The sequence below is a fragment of the Arachis hypogaea genome, chromosome 19 (genome assembly GCF_003086295.3).
Source record: "Arachis hypogaea cultivar Tifrunner chromosome 19, arahy.Tifrunner.gnm2.J5K5, whole genome shotgun sequence".
NCBI classification, from domain to species: domain Eukaryota; kingdom Viridiplantae; phylum Streptophyta; class Magnoliopsida; order Fabales; family Fabaceae; genus Arachis; species Arachis hypogaea.
In genome coordinates this window covers 148,345,747-148,357,519 of record NC_092054.1, presented here as the reverse complement: position 1 = coordinate 148,357,519, position 11,773 = coordinate 148,345,747, and the positions used below count along the sequence as shown (strand labels likewise).

Genomic DNA, 11,773 nt, shown 5'->3' with positions numbered 1-11,773 from the left:
TCATTTTTTCAAAAACTTGCATTCAGTATCAGAACACATGCATTCAGGACAAAATATTTCATGAACCTTCTTTAAGGACTTGCCTCCAATATCAGAACACGTGCACCAACCATTTCATGAACCTTCTTCAAGAATTTGTCTTCAGTATCAGAACACCTGCGTTAACTATGACGATTAAGTTGTGGAAAGCGGAGTACCACCATTTCGCATTTTGCTGATTAAAGTCAGCACCTGTGTACATGATTACTGGAGGCAATAGTCGTTGAAGTCGGCAAAACATTTCATGAGCCTTCTTCAAGGACTTGTCTCCAGTATCAGAACACGTGGATTCAGGGCAAAACATTTCATAAATCTTCTTCAAGAATTTGCCTCCAGTATATAAGAACACTCGCACCAATCATGACCGGTATACTATTTTTTTTGAGTCTCTACATCATTGCTTTCCATCATTGCAACTCTCTCTTTCATTTATCATATGCATTATGCATGTCTCATGTATGTATATTTATATGTATAAATAGTTGGTTTTAGATTCATAGTATCAAGAACTTTATTTCTAATAATGTGAGTTTAATTTTGTCAATCTTTCACATTCATCATCTTTTTTGTGTCATTGTGCTCATGAACATATTTACTTGTATGGTGTAGGGGGAGGGGTTTAGCTAGTAGCTATATATATGAGTCAACTTTAATTTGTTGCATGTATTATTTATTTGTTATGGAGTTAGGTTGTATACTAGCTAGCAGCGAGACCCATTATATTTTACATGCATTATATTACATATTTGGCCAAACAAAATATATATAGATCCATCATATGCTTAGGTCTAGCTAGATTTGTGTTACACATGCACATCTTCTTTCAAATATATTAATCTAATTATTATATTATTAAATACAAACATCTATTCTCATACTAAAATCAGTGATATCATATATTTATATATTATATATGTGATTTAATTCATTCTTAATACAAATTTTATATTTTGATGATTGATTTTTGTAACTAATTTTAATATATATTATTAATGATAACACTGAATTAATTAGTACTGACAGCTAGTTAGTTAGTATACTAGCCAGTGTAACTGATATGACACCAGAATTTGTTAGGAAAATTTTATGGTGCTGACACAAGATAAAAGCATGCTATGAGAATCATACGTATTTTGTTTGAAAAGTGACGCGTAGTTCTTCTTTTACTGTTTCTGTCACAACTTTTTAATTGATTTTCTGTTTCTGTTCCCCTTCTCCTATGTGAGTTTTTTTATCAGGACGACAGGACCTATGTGAGATTAAACGAGGATAATTGTAAGGTTAATTAACTTGGCTATTTGCACCGCTTGAAGAATTTGATCTTTTTTAATGTATTATTAATTTATTATACCTTTATAAGAATAATTGTAATACTTTTTTCTTCACATTATATATCTAGGAACACTTTGGACACAAATACATTACATCAAATTATGATTTTTAAAATAATAGCTTAACAGAGAATATTTATTTTACGCATATTAAAATATTCGAAACAAAAATTTGTTAAGAATTATTAGAGAAAATTATTGCTTATCTTAAAAGAAAAATTGTTTTTAAAGAGAAAAAAATAAAATACTATTTTTTATGATTATCATTTATGGCTAATAGAAGAAAACAATATATTTTTTTTATGACTATATTGATAGTTTGAAAATATAAATATTGAAATAAGAATAGATTAATAATCGTGGTTATAGTTGGGTAATCTCCAAAATTTTGTTAGTTTGTGAAAATTAAAAGGTATAAAAATAATATAATATATTTACCAAGTGAATAAAAGTTTCAAATAAAAATTATAACTTGATATCCAATTAACTACAAAGAAAATCTATTAGTATTTTGTGCATGGATGAAAAAAATGAAAAAAAAACTATTAAAAAGAGGAAGTTTTTCAATAATGTTAGTGTAATACATTTTATTTTCTTGAAATAAAAAACTAAATAAATGTTGTTATGATAAATTAAAATATTAAAAATAAATAAAATTTGTGAATACATTACTAAGAATTTTAATTAAATAAAAACTTACAAAAACTCATACAAAGGTATAATGAATTAATAATACATTAAAAAAAAACTAAATTCTTCAAGCATTCAAGGTAAATAGCCAAGTTAATTAACCTTACAATTATTCTTGTTTAATCTCACATAGATCCTGATAAAACAAAAAAAAATTCTCACATAGGAGAAGAGGAATAAGAAAAGAAAATCAATTAAAAAAATTGTGACAGAAACAATAAAAGAAGAACCACGCGTTACTTTTCAAATAAAACACGTATCATCTTCGTATCTCCTTTAGCTATAACAATATATAAAGCCAATAGAGAAGTTTGGTATCCAATTCTTTTTTTCCTATTTTACCCTTATTTTTAGAATCTAAAATTATGTATTCAGTTAGGTAACCACGTTCTGTAAATTCTGCATTAACCCACAAGAGAATTATGTAACTACTTCATTTTCAATCGTGAGAGAAATTTAAAAAAATTGCTCGCTTTCAATTGTAAAGTAAGATTATAAAAACTGCTCCACTTGCAATTGTTTGTTTTTCTTTTCGTTTCTTACCTTATGTTCTGATAGACAAATAGAAATAAAAAATTCAATAAATTAACAATCATGGCAACGTCGATCCACTTGGACAGAATATGCTAGGCGAAGAAGACAAAACATGAGCAACAACAACACCTGAATAGAAGACGTGCAACTTATCGAGAGATGATTCGACAAAGAAAATAAGTTGCCATATCTACAACTCCTATCCCAACTCCATTGTCAAGCACAGGTAAAGTTACTGATTAACTATAAATATAGGTATAGTCCAATTAACTACAATTAGACAAATGACCAGAGCCACTAACCATCCTCAATTTGTTACAGGTAACATATAACATGACATGTATAATGATAAGTTTTAATATTGCTCTTGATGGGAGATGTTTGTTATTAAAAGAAATTCTCCTGTATAATCGTCAGTTAATATAAAAAAAACTTCCATTCATTTCAAACAGCAACTTCATTAAAAGTTTTCTATTGGATGTAAATCATTGTTGCGAATTTTTAAAGAATAAAAGTAAAATAATTTAAATATGTTTATTATTAAAAAAAAATTCGTACATTCGTCAGTTATGTTGAATAAAAAAATTTCTATGCATCTTTTATCGTTGCTTCATTAAAAATTTTTTATTGGATGTAAATTATTCATGCGGAATTTTTACGATGGATATGCTTTTGAAAGAATAAAAGTAAAATAACTTAACAGGGCAATATTTTTTTTTATTAATTACACAGTAATTTTGTATCAATATATATCCTAATTTATTTTACATATAATATTCATCCATCTAAGTTAAGTCATAGAGTACTTTATAAAAATTATATTTCAATAATTTTTTTATCTTATAACTATTTTATATTTTGGAATTCAAAATTTTGTATTTTTATTTTTATTCAAGGTTTATTTTTATATTTTATTTTAGTTTTGTTAATCAAAAAGTATTAATATTAGTTTTAAATTTTAATTTTTAGGATAAATAAAAAATGGGACTTTTTTATAAATTAGATGTTTAAAAAACTACTTTTTATAAAAAAAAGTTAAGTCTATTTTTTTACTATAAGAGTACATATAATTTACTCTTAAATAAAATCAACATAAATATATATTTATTCCATTTTTTAAAATTTATATTAATTATTAAAATAATGATATAATGAATGTACTCCTACTAAAAAAAATAACTTCATAACTATATTTTTTGTTGGAAAGAAACATAACTCAATTAATGTAAAGTCTAATTTAAATAACTATAATTAAATAAAATAAGTAATAAAAAACGGACATAAAATTTAACTTTTTTGTTACTTGATATAAAAATAAATCATTGTTCAAATACACAATGACATAGAATTTAACGTTATGCTTTTCTATATGCATTTATTTTTATAGTTTTATCCTTAATTCTAGACATTATTTTTTAATCTATAACAATATCTATTGAAATATCAGGAATTTTTGTGTCCAAATTTAAATTTTAATATTATCTTTATTAAGAAGAAAGGTTTATTATTAAAAGAAATTTTTCTGTACAGCCGTCAGTTACTTTACATAAAAAAACTTCCACCCATTTTAAACAGCAATTTCATTAAAAGTTTATGTAAATCATTATTGCGTATTTTTAAAGAATAAAAATAAAATAGTTTAATCATGATAATTTTTTTTAAATAAATATAAAAAGAATAATTTTTTTTTAAATTATTATATCATATTATTTTAATGTACTCTTAGTACCTAGAAAATATATAATGATAATTGGTGTTCAAATTTAAGTTCAAATATGAGAAATTTATTATTAATTTTTTTCATAAGTCACGTTAAATAAAAATTTTTTTACCAATTTTTTCACAGTAACCTCATTAAGATCTTTTTATTGGAGGTAAATTATTGGTGCAGATTAAAATAGTTGAAAGGGGTAATTTTTAAAAAAATAAATTTACCCAGGATATTTTTTCTTTTCAAATTATTGTCATACTCTTTTAACGTACTAATATAATTTAATTTTAATTTTTAACTTTTAATCATAAATGAAAATATGTGACTTTGTATGTATTAAATAATAAAAAATACTCATAATAAAAAAAATTAAATTTACTTATTCGTTATATTGATAGGATTGTAGATAATTCACATAAGAGTTATGAGATTTTTTTTAACTTTATTTTTAAAGTAGTATTCACTTTTAACTCAAATAATTACGAACTAATATACAGTGGTAACTAATTGCGATTGAAGAGAACGTAGAAGGAGAATAAAAATTGAGGAAGGAAAAGAGAACAAGACAACATAAGAATGGTGGTGAGGCAACGATGGACATGTGGATAGATAATGGTAAGAAAAAAGAATAATAAAAATAAAAATTAAAAACTTTAAAAAAATAATAATAACTAAAAATAATTTAAAATGTTAAATATAAAATTATAAGAAATAAAAGTTTTTTAACCATTAAAATTATGTAAGAGAAAGAGTGATTTAAATATAAATTTGTATAACAGCTTCAAGTTAAATAAAATTGAAAAATAAATAAATTTATAAATTTTTATAAATTTTTATTTTCATTGTTACACATAATAACAACGTAATGATTTTTGTATTATACCTAAATTAATTTAAATTTAATTATTCTATATATTAAAAAAATTAAATAACTTATAATTTTTTTATTTAATTATTCAATACAAAATTTTTTAATGCTAGATATCTTAATTTTTTTAAAATGATAAAATATGACTTAAAAAGTAACTATGAAAAATAAGTATCTATATAATAGTTATGCATCTAGATATCTAAATCAAACAAGAAAATAATTCTTTAACAACTTAAAAGTTAACACAATGGATAGTTATGGATCAAAGTGATAAACAAAAATAAGAGTTGTGATAATGGTATCGTGGTAATTGATTGTGGTTGGGGTTAATAAAAGAAGAAAAAAAGGAAGTGGAATAAAACAGGCAACATAATAATGACGACAAAACAATAATAGTTATACATGTAAAAAGAATAATAAAATAAATAATAGTGTATGATATGATGAGATGATATAATCAAAATAAAAATTAATAACTTAGAAATAATAATAAAATTAAAAATAATTAAATATGTTCAATATAAGATTAAAGAAATAAATATTTTTATCTATTAGAATTATGCATAAAGATAAAGTGGGTTTTGAATTTAAATTTTTAAATTTGCTTCAAATTAAATAGGATTGAGAAAATAAATAAATTTAATATATAAATAACTAATTTGTAAATAATGTTAGTAAATTTTTATGTTGATTTTATTACACATAATAACAACATATTTTTTTTCTTATTTTTTAATTTAAATTTATTTATTTTATATTTCTTACAAATATTAAATAACTTACATTAATTGAGTAATTTTTTTATAATTATTGATATTAAATTAGGATAACATTTTTGTCGTTTTTTTTAACTATATCTTTTTCTGATAACATATACATATCTTTAATGTGTGCTTTTATAATTTAACATTTTAAAAATTTTTTATAGTAATTTTAATTTTAACAAAATATCATATAACTAAGGCTAAATTAATTTTGAGATGATGAAAAAAATATTTATTTGACAAATTTAAAGGGTGAATAATATATTAACACCAATACTAAAATATGATATAAATAAAATCACGTTAATATTAAAATAAAAAAATAGTGATCTAATAAATTTGAAGAACGAATAATATATTAAAAAGATAAAATTAATTTCTTAAAACTAATAGAAAAGCGACTGAACATGGACGTTAGTATATATAAAAAGAGAGCAGTAAATGGTTCTTTATTCGACAAGTGTCTAACCTGTCTGAACGACACATAGCACGCTAAAGAGTAAGGGTATCAAAGTAAATATATATCTAGAATGATAAAACTTGAACATTTAGCGGCAACCTTTTTCATAAGCTACTGTATTTCAAAATTCAAAAACTCAAATCTCTCTCCATCGTTCTCTTTGCCTGCTGGTACGGAAGCTCAGCACCCTCACCGGAGTAAACACAAAAACTTTGCTTGCAATGCAAACAGAGGAACCGCCGTTAGAACAGCGGCAGCGGCGAGTGGTGTTCCTGCCAACAGTGAAGAAGGAGTAGCTAGAAGCAAGTTGATGACACGGCGAAGAGAACGAGAGCTCTGAGATCCTACCATCGACGGTGTTGCAGAGGTAATTATTTTTAAGTAGAAATTTATTTAATATTTTCTTAACACGATGTGATTCACCCTTATTCACAGATCTGGCTTTTACCATCGTTAGCTTTGTGTAGTGTCTTTTAAACCGGGTAACCTTAGGTTGGTTTGAGAGTTTATTATCCATTGGTTTAAGCATGTAGTTTCAGTGAAACCCACTCCAATTTGAGCGGTTTTTTTCTTTTGAATTTTTAAATTTGAGCGTAATTTTACCATTTGAAATTGGTACGCGAATTTAAACTCAAAAGAGAATTAATAAAGAATCAAGAAGTGCTTCTGAAATTGTCTCGACTGAAGCAGGATTGAGTATTATTGTTAGTACAGTCTTAACCAGCAAAGCTATTTTCCAAAGAATGAAGATCTATACGGTTTGTTGCTCTCCTATTTCTTCATTAACATAATCTCATTTGATCTTGCTTTGTATATAAATTAATTTAGTTTGTTTTGTTTTGTTTGCGTTCAGATCTATACAGTATCTATCACCATCCGAATAGTGGTAATTGGATAGTGATGTTATTATAATGTGTAATTCATTATGAAAACCATTGAATGAATATTAATCAAGTTGGTTTTCTTAATTTCTGATTGCAGTTTGGCCTCATGCTCATTGAACTAATATGGAAATTCAACTTCTAGCCTTCATGTTTTTGACCATTGCCATTCTAAATGATGCTAAAGTTCCAAGCAGATATTCCTTTCAAGGTAGACTTGAATTCTATTAATGCCTCTGCTGATTGACACCAGAGATCTAAACACATTCATTTTCATACTATTAGGAACAATGACGACAATTTTAAAGGATCATGTCAAGCCATTTTAGTTTTTATGATGAAGATGTAATATATTCTAATTTTTCGATATACGTTATGGGTTATGTTTTTAATTTATAGAGTTAATGTTATTGTCAAAGGGCTTTTAATTCTTTGAAAAAATATGGCAGTGAATCTAGAATTTTGCTTTTGAAATTAAATAGTGACTCCTCTAAAACGATTTTGAAAGGCTTTTGAAATTAATTCTTAGTGCCGTTCACTCTCCCTAATCCATCAGCGTTCACATATGAAAGGCTTTCTTCTTTTTGCATTCATGGTTTAGGTAGGATGATATGGAGTTGGAGTTGGGATTTAAACAGTAGCTGTATCATTTGTATCAACTGGGTTAGGGTTCACAAAATGTTTTCTTTTATGTCCAGGACCAGGAGCTCAGGCAGTTTTCAACTGTGTGAGTTTTTAACTCACTTATAACTTAAATTGGCAAAGCTATTGAGGTTCTCTCTTGAATCAATTGACTATTTTATCTTATTTTTATGGGTTTTCTATATATGGCGATCTCCTAGCACTATTGTTACAATTTATGAGCACGGATTACTCTACCAAATTCTCAATGATACTTTGTTTTGTAAGGAAAATAAATGAATTTTCATGGCAGGTGGTTGAAATTGGCAAAGGTATCAAGGTTAGGTGTGAGCTGCACAAGACAAGTGGACTTCTAAAGGTGTGGTTCACAGCTTTCATTACTTAAATTGTTCCTCCATAGGTGTTGTTTTCAATTAAGTGTTTTAATTTGTGAGTGTTCAGATAACGAAGGAGACATAGGGTTCAGAAGGGGGGATGCAAGGCACTATACCCTTTACACTGGGATCTTAGGCAACATTCTTTCTTCGGTAAGTTCTAATTTCAACTTTTCAAAATGATCAAAGTATTTGGTGGTGTGACGTGAGTTTAAAATCTTGCTTTGGATTAATTTCACTTTTTCTTAATTCTTTTCTTATTCTGATTAATAATTTGTTTTCAATGTTTTAGCTTTATACGTCATATCAGAAATTTAGGAACTTTATTTTTTTCGTTCATTTTTTTGAACTTAAAGATATTTTTCTAATTTTCACTTTTCTTAGTTCTTTTATGTGTTGAGTCCCCCTCCTTCTTCAGTATGATGATAATTCTCCCCCTTTTAGTTACTCAATTCCATTATGAATTTATGATAATTTGGTCCTTAAAATTTTCGTTTGTTCCATGTTGTGGTATGTTGGGTAAAGTGGATCACCTGCTCTAAGAGAATGCAAGTTTCAAGAGTCTACAACAGGCACGCATCTACATTTATATATCTATATATACATCCATGCATGTATTATATTATTACTCTTTTAGATCAAGTTTTTGTTCATTGCATTTTAATTTCAAGTGATTTTGTTTTCTATGTTTGCTTTAATAGTGATGTTGCAATTGTGTCTATCATTGTTGCAGCTATGTGAAGCGGCCATGCATCAACAAAAGAGTACCCTGTTCCAAACATTTTTTGGCTCCATTTTGACTGTATATCTAGATTCTTAGTCAGGGTGTCATTTATTACTGCTGCAATGCAACTGATGATTAAAAAAAAAAAAACCGAAAAAAACAAGACCATATTTTAGAGTTTTTGTAAGTTCAAAAAATGAAGTATAGGAATATAGTAAAAGTTTTGTGCAGGGTTTTACAAGGGTAATGCTGTTTTTTGTTTTAATTATCAAACAAAAAAAAAATGAAATGTTGTATTTTTTTCATTTTCTTTTTTCATTATTTTTAAGGTGTTCATTTTATTTGGCCAAACAAAAATGGTTTTTCTGTCAACTAATTCAATTTTGTTTGTTTTATGCTCTATTTATAGGATTTTCTGGCACAAGTGCCTGCCTTTCAATATCAGTATCCTGTCATCATAGATGTTAATATCTAGGTATGTATCCTTTATTTACTGCAAATTGTTCACTTATATTTTTGAATACCTATGATCTTCTTAAGGTTGTACCAATTGATAAAATGTATGATAAGGAATGGAATGAAGTAAATTAAGCATGATAGGATAATTATAGGATGTCAGATGATAAATATACAATTTTAGGTGGAAAAAAATTATGGGAGTCTGTCAATATGTGTGTTTGAACATGTCTCGGTAATTTTAAAATATAATAAAGGAAACCCAATCACCAACATGATTTCTAATTTATTTAAAACTCAAAGTTGGGACTTCTCTCCAAACAAGTGTCTATGTTGAATCATATTAATTTTAGCAAGAAGTGCATGTTGTAGCTAACTATGTATCTTAATATATTAATATCTTAAATTTGTAGACTCAAGCTCTGATTTTCAAATGAAAAATTGCCGTCAAATTTTGTTCAAATCCTAATTTCAAAAGGGAAGAACACCCTCAAATTGTGTAGTTTTATTTTTATAACTGAGTATATGAATATGAAATATAGCTGATTTTGAAAGCAACAACGTACTTCCCTATCTTCTTTCAGTCACAGTCCTGATTGATTTGGCTTATATAGACTTCTCCTCCACAACATTCTGTATAGTAAGTTTGGGTTCAGTTTTATTTTGCATTAGTTCTTGATTAATAGGCACTGTTGAGAGTAAATAATAAATATTCTTTTTATCCTTTAGTAGTACTGCCAATGATGAAAGTGGACTGTCATTCTCTCCGGAAATAAATTTTGGCTAGACAGTTTCAATGTAACAAACAATATCCTTTAAATCAGGTGTAAGAAAAATGAATTAGTTGGTAGTTAAAAAAATGCTTAGTTTGATAAAAAGAATTACTCACAATGTAAGTTAAATAATTTAAGGTGGCTTCTTTAGGAATTTAAATGAGGTGTTACTTTTTTTACTTTCATTGTGTATATGTTTAAATTTCTAAACATGCTTTGTGGAATAAAAAGATATCTATTTATTATTTTAAGAACTTTAAATTTTTCTATTGTAAGGTTTAAACTGCATATGCGAATTAAATAGTTTTTGATGATTTTGAAGTTTGATTCTACAAACTCAAATTAAGGTGCGATTCTTAGAGTTTCACATATTAATGTCGGCAAATTCAGAACGGGCAAATTGAGCGGAGTGATTAAAGGCAGCAAATTGAACTGAGATGAAGGGCACATAGTCAGTGTCTCTGAGGAAGGCAGACTTACAAGGGGAGGTTGAGAGAATGGATGCTAAGGTAAAGATGGAGAAACTTTAGATTATATCTTTAGGAAGATCAAATATAGGACAAAAGTAAAAGAAAGAATAAAACATCAAATTTTAGGACATAAAAAATGCCTTCTTTATTTGCATCATGTGTGCAGAGTATGCTAGAGTGAAGGAATCCATCATGTTCGGAACATGGAATGTAGGAGGAGACAATCATTATAAGTATTTGTCTCTTTTCATTTGTTGTTTTTAGTGTTATTTTTACCCTTAAAAAATTTGTGCTGTGTATGTTTAAATTTTTTTGGATTCCTAATTTTATTTATTTAATATATATCAATTTCTGAATTATTTTATTTTATCACTCTTGAAAAACAAAAATCGGGGCAGGTGGTATTTTTTATTTTTTTTATTTCAATTTTTCTTGCTTACTATGAAAAAAATGTGAATAAAATAATAGCACTTGCAATGCTTGGTAAGATATTTTAGCGGTCAATAAATTTGGTTATAACATACTATTTTAAATGCTATTCTACTATACTACATCAATTGTGTTTTTGTATTCGTTTGAGTTTATACGACCCAACAAAGCAGGCTCAAATTGACAAGTTCATGGTACAACACTTGATCAAACTGTTAATGAGAGGGGTTGGTGCAAGTAGAGTGTATCACTACTTGATTCCTTTGGCTTTCTAAGTTAAAATGGCTGCATTTTTATTTGTGTTTGTACTCCATGCATTTTATGCTAGATGACAGGAGGAATGGGCTGCGCTTGCAAATTGATGCAAGATTGATTGCAGCCGCAGCAAGGGGCAAGGACTTGAAAAGTTTCATTTATTGTTGAGATTTGTCTTTTTAACTATTATCAATGCTTAATGTGTTGAGATAGTAATATTCAGGGAATAAGTGCTTACATTCAATTTGGAACTGAGACATGTGGCAATAAAAAAATATTTTCATGTCTTTTTAACATATGGTTCTATTTGTTGTTTGAAAAGATGTGACATTTGGAGCAAATAATAAAGGAATTGAAAGAATGAAATAA

The 11,773-nt window shown here is 26.7% G+C and overlaps 1 long non-coding RNA gene across 10 annotated transcripts; it reads left to right on the top strand.

The window, feature by feature from the left end:
• Positions 1-6,505: 6,505 nt before the first annotated feature.
• On the top strand, positions 6,506-11,089 carry LOC112779537 (uncharacterized). Of its 10 annotated transcripts, none has more exons than XR_011877797.1 (11): positions 6,506-6,767; positions 7,091-7,158; positions 7,254-7,286; positions 7,382-7,492; positions 8,216-8,281; positions 8,365-8,450; positions 8,823-8,869; positions 9,031-9,496; positions 10,062-10,117; positions 10,641-10,759; positions 10,887-11,089. It is a non-coding gene; the product is annotated as an uncharacterized lncRNA (long non-coding RNA). The 10 variants fall into 10 exon arrangements; XR_011877795.1 differs by lacking the exon at positions 10,062-10,117 and adding an exon at positions 7,980-8,054 and having other exon boundaries at positions 9,031-9,061; positions 9,431-9,496; positions 10,641-11,089; XR_011877793.1 differs by lacking the exon at positions 10,062-10,117 and having other exon boundaries at positions 9,031-9,061; positions 9,431-9,496; positions 10,641-11,089.
• Positions 11,090-11,773: the final 684 nt, after the last annotated feature.